This window comes from Callithrix jacchus, chromosome 12, assembly GCF_049354715.1.
Source record: "Callithrix jacchus isolate 240 chromosome 12, calJac240_pri, whole genome shotgun sequence".
NCBI classification, from domain to species: Eukaryota; Metazoa; Chordata; class Mammalia; order Primates; family Cebidae; genus Callithrix; species Callithrix jacchus.
Window position 1 is genome coordinate 66,929,329 of NC_133513.1, and position 15,769 is coordinate 66,945,097.

At 37.7% G+C, this 15,769-nt stretch overlaps 1 protein-coding gene across 2 annotated transcripts in view; it reads right to left on the reverse strand.

The window, feature by feature from the left end:
* Positions 1–15,769, reverse strand: part of REEP3 (receptor accessory protein 3) — a 111,236-nt gene that overhangs the window by 94,618 nt on the left and 849 nt on the right. The gene's annotated exons all lie outside the window — the stretch shown is intronic.

Consider the following 15,769-nt stretch of genomic DNA (forward strand, 5'->3'; position numbering starts at 1 on the left):
CTCAAAAAGTTAAATTACTCTTATGTAGGAATTAGGGAGTTTCAAGCAACGTGACATTTTTGATCAGCTAAACTAACAAAATAGGCAAGAAATATCATTAAAAATATGAAGCAGAAGCTGTTGAGTGAAGAATATTATTCTGCATTTCAATATCAACACTGTCTCTTAGGCCTGTCTTAAACTGGAAGGAGCTATAGTGCAGGCACATTAATTTACACATTTTTGAGACATTGAGTTTCTTTTTATAGCAATATCCCATATATCAAATGAATAGACAAGAAAACAACTGCTATCTGAATAGACAAGAAATCAGTGGGTGGAGTGGGGAAAGAAAACTTTTAAGTGGCTACCTATGCAAGTACTTCCAGAACCTCAAAAATCCCTTGGGTAAATAAGAAATTGGACATTCTTCTTTGGATTCATACCAGCTTTGAGAAAAAGAAAGGACAAGAGACAGCCTGCTTGGCGATTTCATAGAGGTTCTGGCCTTCTGTTCACATACTCATCATGACAGGTGCAGCCCCTTCCCTGTCTCCATCTGTGGCCTGGCTCAGCACTGAAACTGGCCTCTACACCAGCAAGAAGCATATGGGCTGGGACAGGATCAGTCTCTCCTTTCTGTTGCTATCTGCTCCCTGCTTGTCTAAGTTCGCCCCTTTAGTTACTGTAGATATCTTGGTCCTGACTCACTGCAAGTGTTTAACATGTTTTTAATGTAATCATTGATTAAAGGCAAAGAATTTATGACACATACTTCTAAGTTATGAAGCACAGTAAAATGAGCCCAGTGAATCTGTCATCCAACTTAAGAAGTAGAATATCAAATATCATTGTTAAAGATCCCTTTCCTCTCCCAGACTTTCAGAGTTAACCCCATCCTAAAATTTATCATTCTTTCATTTCTGAAAAATAGACTTGCTAAATACATATATGTGTGTCTATATACATCACTAAACTATACATTGTTCAGTTTTGCCTATGATAGGGCCTTTTAAATAGCATCATACCATAGGTAATCATATCTGGCTTGCTTTTTTAAAAAAACACACACTATAACTTTCCTAACAGTCGTCCAAGTTGAGGCTTCTAAGTGGTAGTTCCTGTTGTATAATATTCCATTATGTACCTAAATCAATGTTTACTTACCAATTCTTCCGTCCACGTAAACTATTATTTTTTGTAGACTTTTGCTTTAAGAACTTTCCTATAAATATCCTTACAAATGTCTCTTGATTGGTACGCCAAATTTCTTTGATGGTACATAGCTAGTTGTGGAATTGCTGGGTTATAGGGTATGTGAATGATTAACACTGTAAGTTAGGGCCAAATTGTTTTCCAAAGCAGTTCCAGCATCTTAGTCTCCTACTGGCATCATGAAAAGGATCCTGTTGCTCTACACATCTTTGCCAACACTTGGTATTTTCAGACTTCTTAATTTTTGCAACCTAGTAAGTGTGAAATGGAATTTCAATGTGGTCGTAATTTACATTTTCTTGAAAACTAATGAGTTTTATATGTCTTTTTATATGTCTAGTTGCCATTGGTTTCCTCTTCTATGAGATGCCAGTTCATTTGTCCACTTTTCTTTTTAGCTTATCTTTTTTCTTATTGATTTTAAGGAATTCTTTTTATCTTCTGATTATTATACTTTGTTAGTTAACTAAGTAATGAAACTGTTGACATTTTTTACTCTCATTGGGCAACAATTCTAGTGCTGGCTTCTCCCATTGCACCCTTCTCTCTTGCCTTAAGTTAGAGAGGAATTGAGAAAACAGCAATATGAGTTTCTAATTAGCTTTTAAAATTCTATATCCTGAGGATATTTTAAATAATTTAGTTACTTTTCACATAGACAGAGATAAAATTATTGGCATGAATGGTGAATGTAATGGAAATGGACATTCAACCACCATTGTGGATAATGCAAACTGTATCTTGATACAGTGATTATAGGTGAGTACAGACATTTGACGAAACACGCAGAAATTATTGTATATAAATTCTATCCCAACAAGGAGGATTTAAAATAACAGGTATAAATTATAGCACAAAAGGGTCTATGTCTGGAGCTAGAGTGCCATGTAGCTTTGCTACTTGGTAGCTGTGTGACCACTTTGGGCACATTATTTCATATTTCTAAGCCTGAGGTTTTTCACTGGTGAGATGAACATAACAGCAGTACCGGTATCATGAAGACGGTAGTGAGACAGAAACAGACTAGTTTGAAACTGCTTAGAATAATGCCTGATGCAGAATGAGCATCAGATACATGGTAGGCTATAAAAAATGTAGACAAATGTATCTGTTGCTTCCACTATGGTTTGTTGTAGGGTCCGAAAAATTCTTCTCTTCCAAAAAGTTAAGTGCTGTAGTTTTTACATTTGGGTAGATAACACACTTATGATTTATTTTTGAGTCCGCTGTATAGTAAAGATCTTTCTTTCTAATTTTTTTTATCTGAGAGATAACCAATTATGACAGCACTATTCATTAAGTTAGCTATACTTTCCTATTGATTTTGAATTCTACTACTGTCATATCAGATTCCTTGCAAGCTTGGGTTAATTTCTGGATTTGTTATATGTTCTATTAAGTCTACTGTCAATCACAGCAACAGCACTACACTGTTGTAATTCCTACATTATAATAAATCATGATATGTAATAATGGAAGTCTTTATTCCTTGTTCTTCACAGTTATCTTATAGATTCCTGGGCTTTTGCTGTTTTGTATGAACTTTATAGGTAATTAGCCTATCAGGTTCCGTGAAAACAACAATAAAAATCCTGTTGGAATTCCATTAAATTTATAATTTTGTTCGGAGAAGAACCAATAATCATCAATTAATACTAACCTGCTAACATAAACTACACATTTATTCAGATATTCTTTTATATTTCAATCCTATTTCTTAACTTTATAGTTCTTTTCCCTCCAATATTTTAGTTTTTTAACAGGAAAATAAAATCTGTTGACATTTATTGTTATCAATGATATATTAAAACCCATTTCTACCATCTTTTTTTCCCCCTTATGTCTCTCTCACCCAGTTGACTCCTTTATTTTGGCCTTCTGTTATCTCTTTAGCCTCCTTTCTTCTCTTCTGTTAGTTTAGAAACAATATATATTTCTAATCTTTAAAAATTACTATTTTTCTTCACATGACAGGGACCATACCATTCTCTTCCTACCTTTATTGAGAATAAAGGGAAAAAGAAATACCCAGAGATAAAGGTGAGGAAAGGATAAAAGAGAGGCCAAGTGACAGTAATGGCATACTTTGAAGTAGGAGATCATAATTGAAGTCCTCAAAGGAAAAAAACTAACTGCTTTCCTTTCTCATACAGTTCCTGCCCTTATCCCACACTTAAAAAGTGTATCTAGGCAGTATCACTTGCAGGGTTATATAGGTCATATCATTTTCAGTATTTCCTTTATATTTTTCAGTCATTCAGGAACTCAAGGTCTCTATTGTAACCATTATTCTTAAAATGGCTTACTAGCTTATATTTTTCTGATCCTAGTTTTAGGTGAGCTATTTTAGTTAAAGCATTGTAAGAATTTGTCACCAGCAAAAATATGAGGCAATTGAGTATAGATTTACAGAGAGATACCTTCTGTTAAACTTACAGGAAGCCAGTTGAAACAAAGCAGTATTTGCATCGCATTTACCACATAAAATATTCAAGACTGGTTGTGGTGGCTCACACCTGTAATTCCAGCACTTTGGGAGACCAAGAAAGGAGGATCACTTGAGGCCAGGAGTTCAAGAACAGACTAGGTAACATTGCAAGACCCTGTCTCTGCAAAAAACTAAAAATTAGCTGGGCATGATGGCGTGTGCCTATAGCTCTAGCTACTTATGAGGCGGAAGCAGGAGGATCACTGGTGCCCAGGCTTTTGAAGTTACAGTGAACTATGATTGTGCCACTGCACTCCAGCCTGAGCAACAGAGGGAGACTGTCTCTAAAAAATAAATAATTAAATAAATAATAATACTGCTGGGCACGGTGGTTCACACCTGTAATCCCAGCACTTTGGGAGGCCGAGGTGGATGGATCACAAGGTCAGGAGTTTGAGACTAGTCTGGTCAATATGGTGAAACTTCGTCTCTACTAAAAATAGAAAAAAAATTAGCTGGGCATGGTGGTGCATGCCTGTAATCCCAGCTACTCAGGAGGCTGAGGCAAGAGAATTGCTTGAACCCAGGAAGCAGAGGTTGCAGTGAGCCAAGATCACACCATTGCACTCCAGCCTGGGCAATAAAAGTGAAACTCCATCTCAAAAAAAAAAAAAAATGTGTGTGTGTGTGTGTGTGTGTGTATGGTATAAAAGCAGCTTCCTTATAAGATCTACCTTTAGCCTTGGATTCACAATAACAGAAAAATCTGTCTTCTTTTGCCATGTGATGACTCTAAAATTATATTAAGACAGTTAGTTTGTCAGACTTTTTTTCTCCTCTTCTTTTTTATGAGACAGGGTCTTGCTCCGTTGCCCAGACTGGAGTACAGTGGCACAATCCTAGCTCACTGCAGCCTTTATCTCCCAGGCTCAAGTGATCCTCCCACCTCAGCCTTCTGAGTAGCTGGCACACACACTACCATGCTGGGCTAATGTTTGCATTTTTTTTGTAGAGACAGGGTTACACTATGTTGCCCAGGCTGGACTGAAACTCCTGATTTTTTTTCTCCTTTTCAAATCCAATATCTGAAACTGTTCCGTGGCATGTTAATTTTCTAAGGATATGCAAAAGAGATTGTTACAGATTGAATTGTGCTCCTCTCAGCATGTATGTTGGGGACCTTACCCATCACAGGGTCAGAATGTGACCTGGTATTTGGATAGGGTCTTTACAGGGATAGCAATCAATTTAAAATGAGCTAATTAGGGTGTCCAGTATGACTAATCCAATATGACTTGTGCCATCATAACAAGAGAAATTTGGACACAGACACATGCACAAAGGGAGGATGCCACATGAAGATGAAGGGAGAGATCAGGGTGATGCATCTACAAGCTAAAGATGGGCAGCAAACCACCTGAGGCTCAGGCAGACACACAGAGCAGATCCTCCCCCATAGACCTCAGAAGGAACCAATCCTGTCCACACCTTGATCTTGGATTTTAGGCTCCAGAACTGTGAGACAAAAACATCAGCTGTTTAAGCAACCCAGTTTGTGGGTACTTTGCTGTATCAGCCCCACCAACTCATACATTTCCTAGAAATGTGACATTATAAAAGGTTAATGAAATTTCCACAGCAGAATGCTCTATTTATAGGTGAGAATAATTCTTTCCTAAAATGAACGTATCATTACTTGAAAGTGTTAATGCTCTCAGGATTAATATACCTGAATATTTCCTAAGATCATGTTTTGAATTATTGGTTAGCACAAACCTATTTTGTTTAGATTTGTCCTACGACTTTTACTTTCATGACTTCCTTGGTAGTTTTGATTCTGCAGAGTCAATGACGCTGTTAATTGTTAAGAAAAGCAACAGAGTGATAATCTTCAGCTCTGTATTCTAATCCTAATGTCTTAATAAATTTTAAGACCAGGAAAATTACAACCTGTATGTCATACTTTGTTTATAGGTATAAAAGAATATGAAATATAACAGCTGATATGCAGAATATGTGAGTAACAAAAATATTTTCAAAGTGTAGTCTATCAGTAATTTTCATCACTTTTTAGAAATTCTCTATAAACATGAAAACAGAAATTTTGAAATAGTAAAAATGATTATGACATTGATTAGCAACAGTAATTATTTTCTACAAGTAGCAACAGTATTTTTATATAGAAAATTCTTAAGCCAGAGCTATCCTAAGATACTTGTGAATTTCCAAATATCATTATAGAATTTCTCTCATAAAATACACAGAAGGAGCAAATAGAAAATAATACAGCCATTTTCAGGTGGGAATGTTGAACAAACTCTATCTCTTTTTTTTTTTTTGAGACGGAGTTTCGCTCTTGTTACCCAGGCTGGAGTGCAATGGCACAATCTCAGCTCACCGCAACCTCTGCCTCCTGGGTTCAGGCAATTCTCCTGCCTCAGCCTCCTGAGTAGCTGGGATTACAGGCACGCGCCACCATGCCCAGCTAATTTTTTTGTATTTTTAGTAGAGACGGGGTTTCACCATGTTGACCAGGATGGTCTCAATCTGTTAACCTCGTGATCCACCCGCCTCGGCCTCCCAAAGTGTTGGGATTACAGGCGTGAGCCACCGTGCCTGGTCGAACTCTATCTCTTAAGGGATCACTTCAATAGAACTCTCTGTGATGATGAAAATGTTCTATTTTTATGCTGCCCAGTAAGGTGATACAGGATAAGATAAGCATTCACGTAGCTACTGAGCACTTGAAATGTAGCTAGTGTATTGATAAATTTAATTTTAAATTAAATTAAATTATAATTAATTTACATTTAAATAGCCACACATAACCATATGCGACAGCACAGTTTTTAGCCTCATGCCCTCTCCATATATATATTTTTCTTCTCTTTTTACTTAACACGGTGGTTCCCAACTAGTGGCAGTTTTGCCCACTGACTGACATATGTCAATTCCATAACTGGAGCCCTTTTTGGCTGTCATAACTGGTGGATGCTGCTAAACATCCCACAATGCACAAGACAGTCTCCCACGACAGAGAATTATCCACTCAAAAATATAAATAATTCGGAGGTTAAGAAGCAGTGATAGGCCGGGCAAGGTGGTTCGCGCTTGTAATCCCAGCACTTTGGGAAGCTGAGGGGTGCGGATCACGAGGTCAAGAGATCAAGATCATCCTGGCCAACATGGTGAAACCCCATCTCTACTAAAAATACAAAAAAATAGCTGGACATGGTGGCATGTGCCTGTAGTCCCAGCTACTCGCTTGAACCTGGATGGAGAGGATGCAGTGAGCCGAGATTGTGCCACTGCACTCCAGCCTTGTAGCAGAGCAAGACCCTGTCTCAAAAAAAATGAAAAGAAAAGAAAAGAAAAAAAGAAACTGTGATATATCAAAAGGATCTTCAAATAAAATGAAAAGTACTTTGAAAATAATTATGAATGGCTATATAATATTCTAACATTAGCTGGTCTTCTCACTACATAAAATAATCTCTAACCACTGTTGGATAATTCCATCCCAATTGCTACTGCTTTCCTTGTCTACAGTAACTTAGTGAGTATGCCATCTTCCTGATTTTCAGTCATAGTGCCTCTGTGACTATAACAACATGACTGAAGCTGGTATATTTATTTCAGTAATAGGGATAAGTATGCATAAATCCTTAACAGTCAGTTAGTTTTGTAAACAGAAAAATTTTATAACAAAAATTTTTATCTTTAACCTCTCATTTACCTCAAAAAGTTGTATGAAAGGATTAGTTTAGTACAAGTGTGTAATCAATGACATAAAAATAAGTTCAAGTTCTATTATCAGAGAATCAACAGTAATCGTTTTACATGAGATAATCAAAACAATTATACACTTCTTTTAAGATATTTAAAATACCCATTTATGCCATTGTTATTGTAATATACCATTTATTTGAACAGTTTAGTCTATACCAAAAGCATAGAATATAAAAATCTCCATCGTAAAGGAGTTTTAAATCTAGTGGAAAAAGAAATAGCTAACAGAGCAGCAGTAACAAAAAATAGACAAAAGCAAATTGTTTCTGAAATGCAGGCTAAAAAAGATATCTTGTTGGAAGTTCTAGCCCATGCAGTGAAAACAAGACCCAATAGTTCAGAATGTGTTTTCTTTCTTAATGAAAAACAACAACAACAACAATAAAACAGAAAAGATGACCTTTTACAGGGCATTTCCTACATATATTTTTAAGATGTCAACTTTTCAATTTTCTTGAAAACATCATTCTTCCCATTTATCTTGTTTCTCACTGTCTAACAGCAATGTATCTTATTCTTGGGTACAACTCATGAACATGTAAGCTATTCACATATGGATCTCATAAAAATTGGTAAATAAAGACAAAATCTACCTTAACCTAATCAAAATAAAGTATTTTAACTATCATTGAGATTTTATAACCAATTAAAAAATTTAAAGCATATATAAGGAAAAATATCACTCAGGTAATTGTGACTGCCATCAAACTTCCATAAAGATTTAAAAATTAGGATGTTTTTCATTAATCCTTCATAAACTTAACAAACATATACCCTAACAAATGGTACATTCTCTTGCTATATGGTAGCAAAGATGAATAAGAATGACAGTCATGGCCAGGCACCATGGTTCACACCTGTAATCCCAGCGCTTTGGGAGGCCAAGGCGGTAGGAACACTTGAGGCCAGGAGTTGAAGACCAGCCTGGGCAATATGGTGAGACTGCCGTTTCTACAAAAGTAAAATAAGAAAATTAGCTGGGTGTGGTAGTCCTGGCTACCTGGGAAGCTGAGGTGGGAGGAATGCTTGAGCCCAGGAGTTTGAGGCTCCAGTGATCTAGGTTCATGTCACTGCACTGCACTCCAGCCTCGGCGACAAAGTGAAACCCTGTCTCTAAAATAAACAAATAAAATAAATTAAAAAAATAAAAGAATGACATTCACTTCCAGTCATGTTATTCCATTTTCTTTCCTGTATTTGTTAAGGTGTCCAGTCCTACTTCCCTATCTATCTCCAAAACCATTTTAGCTAGGTTACCAAGGTTTAAAGGGACTATTTTTAGTAACAGTACAAATGCAGAGCCTTTTCTCTTTTCCCGATCTGGAATAAGTATGTCTGGAAAGAGGCTCATTAGAGAAAAAACCTTTTATTCAATGCTCAAATTCTTTCAGTCTCTCTTTCTAAATAATGCATTCACTGCAGCTTTCATGAGAAAAATTAATTGTGAAATAAGCTCTGGAGGAAGGTAAAAAGACAGTCCCCAAATTCATGGAGCATAATATTTACTATCAACAGTTCTGTAATTTATAGTTCACATTCATAATCTTCATTCTCTTACTGCAGAAAATAAATATTTATTGAGCTTCTTTTGTGTGCAATGAACATATTAGAGAAAAGACCTCCCTCATGGAAACTATTTTCTAGTTGGAGAAGACAAATGATAGATTAAAGAAGTGAAGTATGTATAAAAGTACCAAATACTACAGACAAGAGAACAGGGAAGGAAAGTAGGAGTGCAGAGGTCACTGAGAAAGTGAACACCTGAAGTAAGTGAGGGAAAGAGGCAGGAGGGCATCTGTGGGAAGCGCACTGAGGCAGGTGCCCAGGCTCTCAGGTAAGATGCAAGCTGGAGCAGTCCAGAGACACTGTGGCTGGAGTTACAATGGCAGCGGGCAGGTGGAGACAAAGGTTGGAGATGGAAAAATGTCCAGATCATGTCCTGTTTGTAGACCATGATAAAGACTTGGCTTTCCGGAGCGAGACAGGATCACCTGAGGGTTGTTAGCAGACAAGTCACATGACTTGGGCTTCACCAGGACTATTTTGGCTGCTGTGGAGGAGGGACAAGGGCAGACACAGGATGCTATGCTACTACAATGCATTTCAGAGATGATGTTGGCTTGGACTAGAGTGGTATATGTAAAGGTGGTGAGGACGGGATCTATCTTGAGAGCAGAGTCAATAAGATTTGTGGATTCAATGTAGGGAACAAGAGAAAGCAAGGAATCAAGGATGGTATGATCCCAAGGTCTTTGGCCTGAGCTGCTAGAAACTAGAGCTGGCATTAACAGAGTAGGGGAAGGTTGCCAGAGGAGCCAGATAGGGAAGGAAGCTCAGCAGCCTAGTTTCTGATGTCTTAAGTTCAGCCTGACTTTCAGATGTTTCCAAGTGGAACGAAGAAGGCAGCTAAAAATATGATCACGGAGTTCAGTAGAGAGATCTGGGTTGGAAATATAAATTAATGGGAATCCTTAAAGGAGTATGAATAGAAAAGACAAAATGGTCTAAGGACTGATCGATCCCCTTGACATGCCAACTTTAACAACTTTAAGAAGTCAAGGAACATGGAGAAATATGCCAGGGAGGCTGAGAAGGGAGTGGCCGGTGAGTTACAAAGAAAACAGAAAAAAAAACAAGGTTTCTTGGAAATCAAGTGAAGAAAATATTTCAAGAAGAAAGTGAGCAATTGTATCAAAAGCTGTTGATAAGTCAGAAGAGACTCAAACAATTTGGCCAAGTGGCAGTCACTGTTGATCTGAGAAGGGCAATTTCAATGGGGTGGAAGAAGGGAAAAGTCTAAATCGTTTGGGTTCCAGAGTACCCTTGAAGGAAAGAAAGTGAAGATGATGTATAGACTATCCTTTTTTAAAAAATTCTTTTTCTTCTTTTTTTTTTTTTTTTGAGACAGGGTCTTGCTCTGTTGCCCAGGCTGGAGTGCAGTTGCATATGGCTCACTAGCGCCTCAACATCCCAGGCTCAAGTGATTCTCCCACCTCAGTATCCATAGTAGCTGGGATTACAGGCATGTACCACACGTCCAGCTAATTTATTTTTGTGTTGTATTTTTTGTAGAGACAGGGTTTCACCAGGTTGTCTGGATTGGTCTTGAACTCCTGGGCTCAGGCAATCTGCACACTTCAGCTTCCCAAAGTGCTGGGATTACAGTGTGAGCCACTGTGCCCGGCCTAGACTATTCTTTTGAGGAATTTTTGCTTTAAAGAGTCAGAGAGAAATGGGGTGATAAGATGAAAAGTACAGTAGGTTAAAAGATTTTTTTTTTAAGATGGGAGAAATAATAACATGTTGGTATGTTGCTGAGAAAGATCTAGCAGAGAAGGAAAAAGAGATGAAGCTGAAAAGAAGGGGGGAACTGCTGAAGTATGGTTTTTAAGGTGTGGAATTTAGCCTCTGAAGATATGCATTATAGCATTCAATATAAATGAAAAGAATGAGGAAAAAAAGAGTTGCGGTTTTTACAAGTACTGCCAGACAATTAAATTATGGTAAAACAAAAATGTATTATCATTGCTAAAAGGGAAATACAGATATGTGGAATTAAAAAGGAAGTCTCCCAATAATCCAATTCTACATAAAAAAGTAGCACTTATCAAATATCTGTAGTATCTAATTTTACATTTAGAAATGATCAAGAAATCATAAAGTAAAATAGAAACAAGATAAACTATATTAAAACTATAAACTCTTGGCTGGGTGCATTGGCTCACGCCTGTAAACCCAGCACTTGGAGAGGCCGAGGCGGGTGGATCACGAGGTCAAGAGATCGAGATCATCCTGACCAACGGAAACCCTGTCGCTACTAAAATATAAAAATTAGCTGGGCGTGCTGGGGCTTGCCTGTAGTCCCAGCTATTTGGGAGGCGGAGGCAGGAGAATTGCTTGAACCTGGGAGGCAGAGGTTGCAGTGAGCCGAGATGGCACCACTGCACTCCAGCCTGGCGCCTGGTGACAGAGCAAGACTCTGTCACAAAAAAAAAAAACAAACCCAAAAACTATAAACTATCTATGCAACCAAGGATAAAATATCTAAAACAAAAGTGAAATTAGTTTGAAAAACACATTTGCATCAAATATCACATAAGGTTAATTCCTTTATCTTGTAAAAAGCTCAGACCAAACAAGTAAATTATCAAGCAACCAAGAGATAAATGAGCAAAGTATATACATACTATATGCACAATAGGATATATAATTAATAAAAATTGGGACAAGCATTCAACCTTGCTGATAAATAAAATACAAAAGAAAACAATGAGATCTATTATATTTATTGGCAAAATATTAAAAAATTAAAACTTCTAATTCTGGCTACATTGTGATAAAGACGTATTCCTACATTGCTGCTAGCAATATAAAATATTAATATCCTTTGGGGAGCAATTTGACAATTCATATCAGTGATCATAAAAGTCTTCAGTGTTTGACTCAGAAATATTCCTCTTCTATATTTATCCCAAAGAAATATGTACTTCAAAAGAAGTATATATAATGTCCATTATAGCATTATAATTGCATTGCAGCATTACTTATAATAATGAAATATTAGAAATTATGTAAATGCAAAATTAAATACAAATAGATGAATGGCTAAGAAAATAATATTGGCCTGATCAAACAGAAGATATTAACTAAGATTTCAGAGCAACATGGAAGAGTCTTACAATATAATAATAAAGAATAACATTTTTACTACACTCTAATTAAAATTATCTTACACACAAAATAATGCAAATTAAAAAATGTATATTGAAGATAGTGTAAACATTCAGCATGCTGGGACTTTAGAAGAGTATGTTTTCCCTTGTTCTGATAACTACTATTGGCATTTACTGAATACTTACTATGTGCCAGATACCGAACTATGGACATTACATATATGAATGCATTTAATCCCATGGGGTAGGTTATAATGCATAAATGGCAGAGCTAATAGTTGAATTTGGCAATCTAGCTTTAATCTTGATCTTAATCACCATACTACATCATAAAAACAAATTAAGAAAAGTTAGGGAAATAAATGGGATTTTCCTCAACTTGTGAGAGTCATGTTTCAAAAGATGAGGTGTGGATATCACAAATGAATGGAACATCGTTTGGAAATCTTAGATTACTAATCCTTAAAAATTGGTAACTAATCTGTCAATCTTCCCTGTGAAGTTAAAGTAAGTTGAGTTTGAACAGACTGTAAGTAATGGAAAAATAATTTCGTATCATCACAGAATGCTAAGGCTGGACAAAAGAGTTGGGGTTATCAGGTCTCTTTGCCTCTTCTAAGAAATAGAATCCAGGTCTACAATTAGCAAGAGACTGCCTCAGGGCCATTCAGATGGTTAATGTAACCAAAGCCAGTTCTAAATTCCAAGTTTCTTGATAATAATTCAGTGATATTTCTTCCTACATCATTTTACTCACTTCCCTCATAAAAAAACTATCTATATAACTATTATGTTTTAAGTGTACACTCAATGCCAAGGACCACACTTACATGTTTTAGTTAAATTAATTTAATCTTCACAACAGTTTTTTTTTGAGACAGTCTTGCTCTATTGCCCAGGTTGGAGTGCAGTGGCACGATTTCAGCTCACTGCAACCTTTGCCTCTAGGGTTCAAGTGATTCTCGTGCCTCAGCCTCACGGGTAGCTGGGATTACAGGTGTGCACCATCATGCCCGGCTAATTTTCTTTACAACAGTCTTGTGTGGTAAATATTAGAATCACTTAAAGACAAGAAGACTGAAGCTCAGAAGAGTTTAGCACGCTCCCCAAGACCACACAGCTGTTAGGAATGGTGTCCAGGGCCAGGTGTGGTGGCTCACACCTGTAAATTCTAGCACTCTGGGAGGCAAACGTGGGCGGATCACATGAGGCCAGGGGTTCGAGTCCAGCCTGGCCAATATAATAAAACCCTATCTCTACGAAAAATACAAAAAATTAGCCAGGCGTGGTGGTGTGCACCTGTAGTGGGGCACGCCTGTAGTCCCAGCTACTTGGGAGGCTGAGGCATGAGACATGAGAATCACTTGAACCTGGGAGGTGGAGGTTGCAGTGAGCCAAGATTGCGCCACTGCACTCCAGCCTGGGTGGCAGAGAAAGGCTCTGTCTCAAAAAAAAAAAAAAAAAAAAGTCCAGGGCTTTTGCCCCCAGTGTTAAGTGCAGGATCTGGAGACAAAGATTTCTGATTCTCTAACCAGATATCCCTTCCTTATCCAACATTGGGTATTAGACTGAGCATACAGGATGCTCTGGTTATGGAGGTTCCCTGCCCATGCTACCTGAGGTTCATGTTGAGAGAAGGGTCTTATATTTCTCAGGAAGAGGTGGTTGTCTCAGTAAAAAGAATACAAGTAAATTCTATCTCCTGGTGTGAAAAAGTTTTCCAAGTTTGTGTAGATCCTGTGATTGCTCTTTCATGTTTAGAGAAACTGAGTAAAGAGGAAAAATAGAATGATGTTTATATTCTCTGATAAGTGTGCTTTCTAACGTGCTAATGTGTTCCTGGTTCACAAAATACAGTTCCTGACACTTGATAAATACCTTTCTTTTCATGACCTCTTCTTCCTCACATTATTGTTCCTTGTCTTTAGCCCCAAAGCTTACATTCTGTAGCTCAAGCACTGCGGGCTTTAATCCCCTCTCTTCAGTGAGGGAGCCTCCTAAGGAGTCTCCTTGTCTTCCAGGTCTCCATTGCCAATCATTTCACACAAGGGCAGAGAATCTTCTAAAGCAAAGCTGTTGCTGCCTTATAACATTCACCCCTTCGTTCTTGAAAACAGGCCCCAGGCTACTTTTCCAGCTTGCTTTTTCCGCACCCAAGTCCCTCACGCCCACTGTAACTAATTTGGGCTTTTCCTCCTCTGGGCTTTGGCTCACACTGGTCCCTATATCTGGAATCTTTTCCTTTTTTCATCTTTGGCTGCCTTGATTCTGTCCATTCTTTTTTGTTTCGCTCTGTGGCTCAGGCTGGAGTGCAGTGGCATGATCATGGCTCACTGCAGCCTTGACTTCCTGAATTCAAGTGATTCTCCCACCTCAGTCCCTGAGTAGCTGGGATTACAGGTGTGAGCTACCGTGACTTCCTAATTATTTTATTTTATTGTGGAGACAAGGTTGTCCAGGCTGGGCTCTAACTCCTGGCCTCAAAGAATCTTCCCGCCTTGGCCTCCCAAAGTGCTGGGATTACAGGTGTGAGCCACTCTACCTGGCCTGTCTATTCATTAAAGCCCATCTCAAAGGTAATTTCCCTTGCCTTTTCTGATTCTCTAACCAGATATCCCTTCCTTATCCAACACTGGCTATTAGACTGGGTGTAACCTGTACTGCAGATATCTGTGCATGTGAACTGTCAGTTCCCATGATCAACTACGTGTTACTGACCTTTGTGATAGAGGTAGCACCTAGAACAGACATTCATATTCATTGTCAATTATAAAAAACAAAAGTCTGACAAATAATGCAAACTATAAGTGCTTCATAATTTTCTGTCAGTTGAAGAACTGGTCAAAGAAATTCAGAGGCTTTTTTTTTTTTTTTTTTTGTAAAGTACAGCTTCTTAATAGGGCACTTGATTTTCTAGGTGTGGACACAAGTTGATAGACATCTGTTAGGTCAAGAAAGGTATGCCTGAATTAGGTAAATGACAGACTCAAAGAGAGGCCAGGAAAAGGCTGAAAAACAAATTGAAGGCATCTGTGGTATCCTTTTGTTTATACCCTGATTTTTAGTTTTGTACAGGGGAACAAAGGAAGCTTTGAGGCTTTAAAACTATTAACTTTGTAATGTAATGAAATGAAAAATTTTGAATGCTGTCCTGCAAATCTGATTAAATAGGGCTAGTAATTCACTTCCAAACAAAATAAACCCCAAACTCAGAAAATTTAGCTCCTTTTAACAAAAAAAAACTGGTAATGTTAATTTTTCCTAAATTCTAAAGCTAATCAGAGAAGCCTGCCCCCTCCCATAAACATTTTTTCATGTACCTTTATGAAACCTTCTGAGATAACATAACTACTACAGAGATGAATAGAGAATCCACAGGCCCTAGCTGTAACTACGTCATTGTTTACTTGATGACTTTTTTTTTTTAAATGGGGAGAGGGGTAAAATGGGGAGGATGAGAGAATATCAATTTAAATTGTATTCAAATACATGTACACGGTTAACACCACAACGCAAGGAATTTTTTTCTTACAGGCCTGTAGCACTTGTTGGTAGAAGAACAATGAAATGAACTGATAATTTGAATAAAGGCAACAGGCACCTGCAGCTTTCCAGTCACTTAGCAAATATTTCCGCCAAGACAGGGACAAATTCGGGGATCTGGGCGAGGAGCCGGGTGTCACCT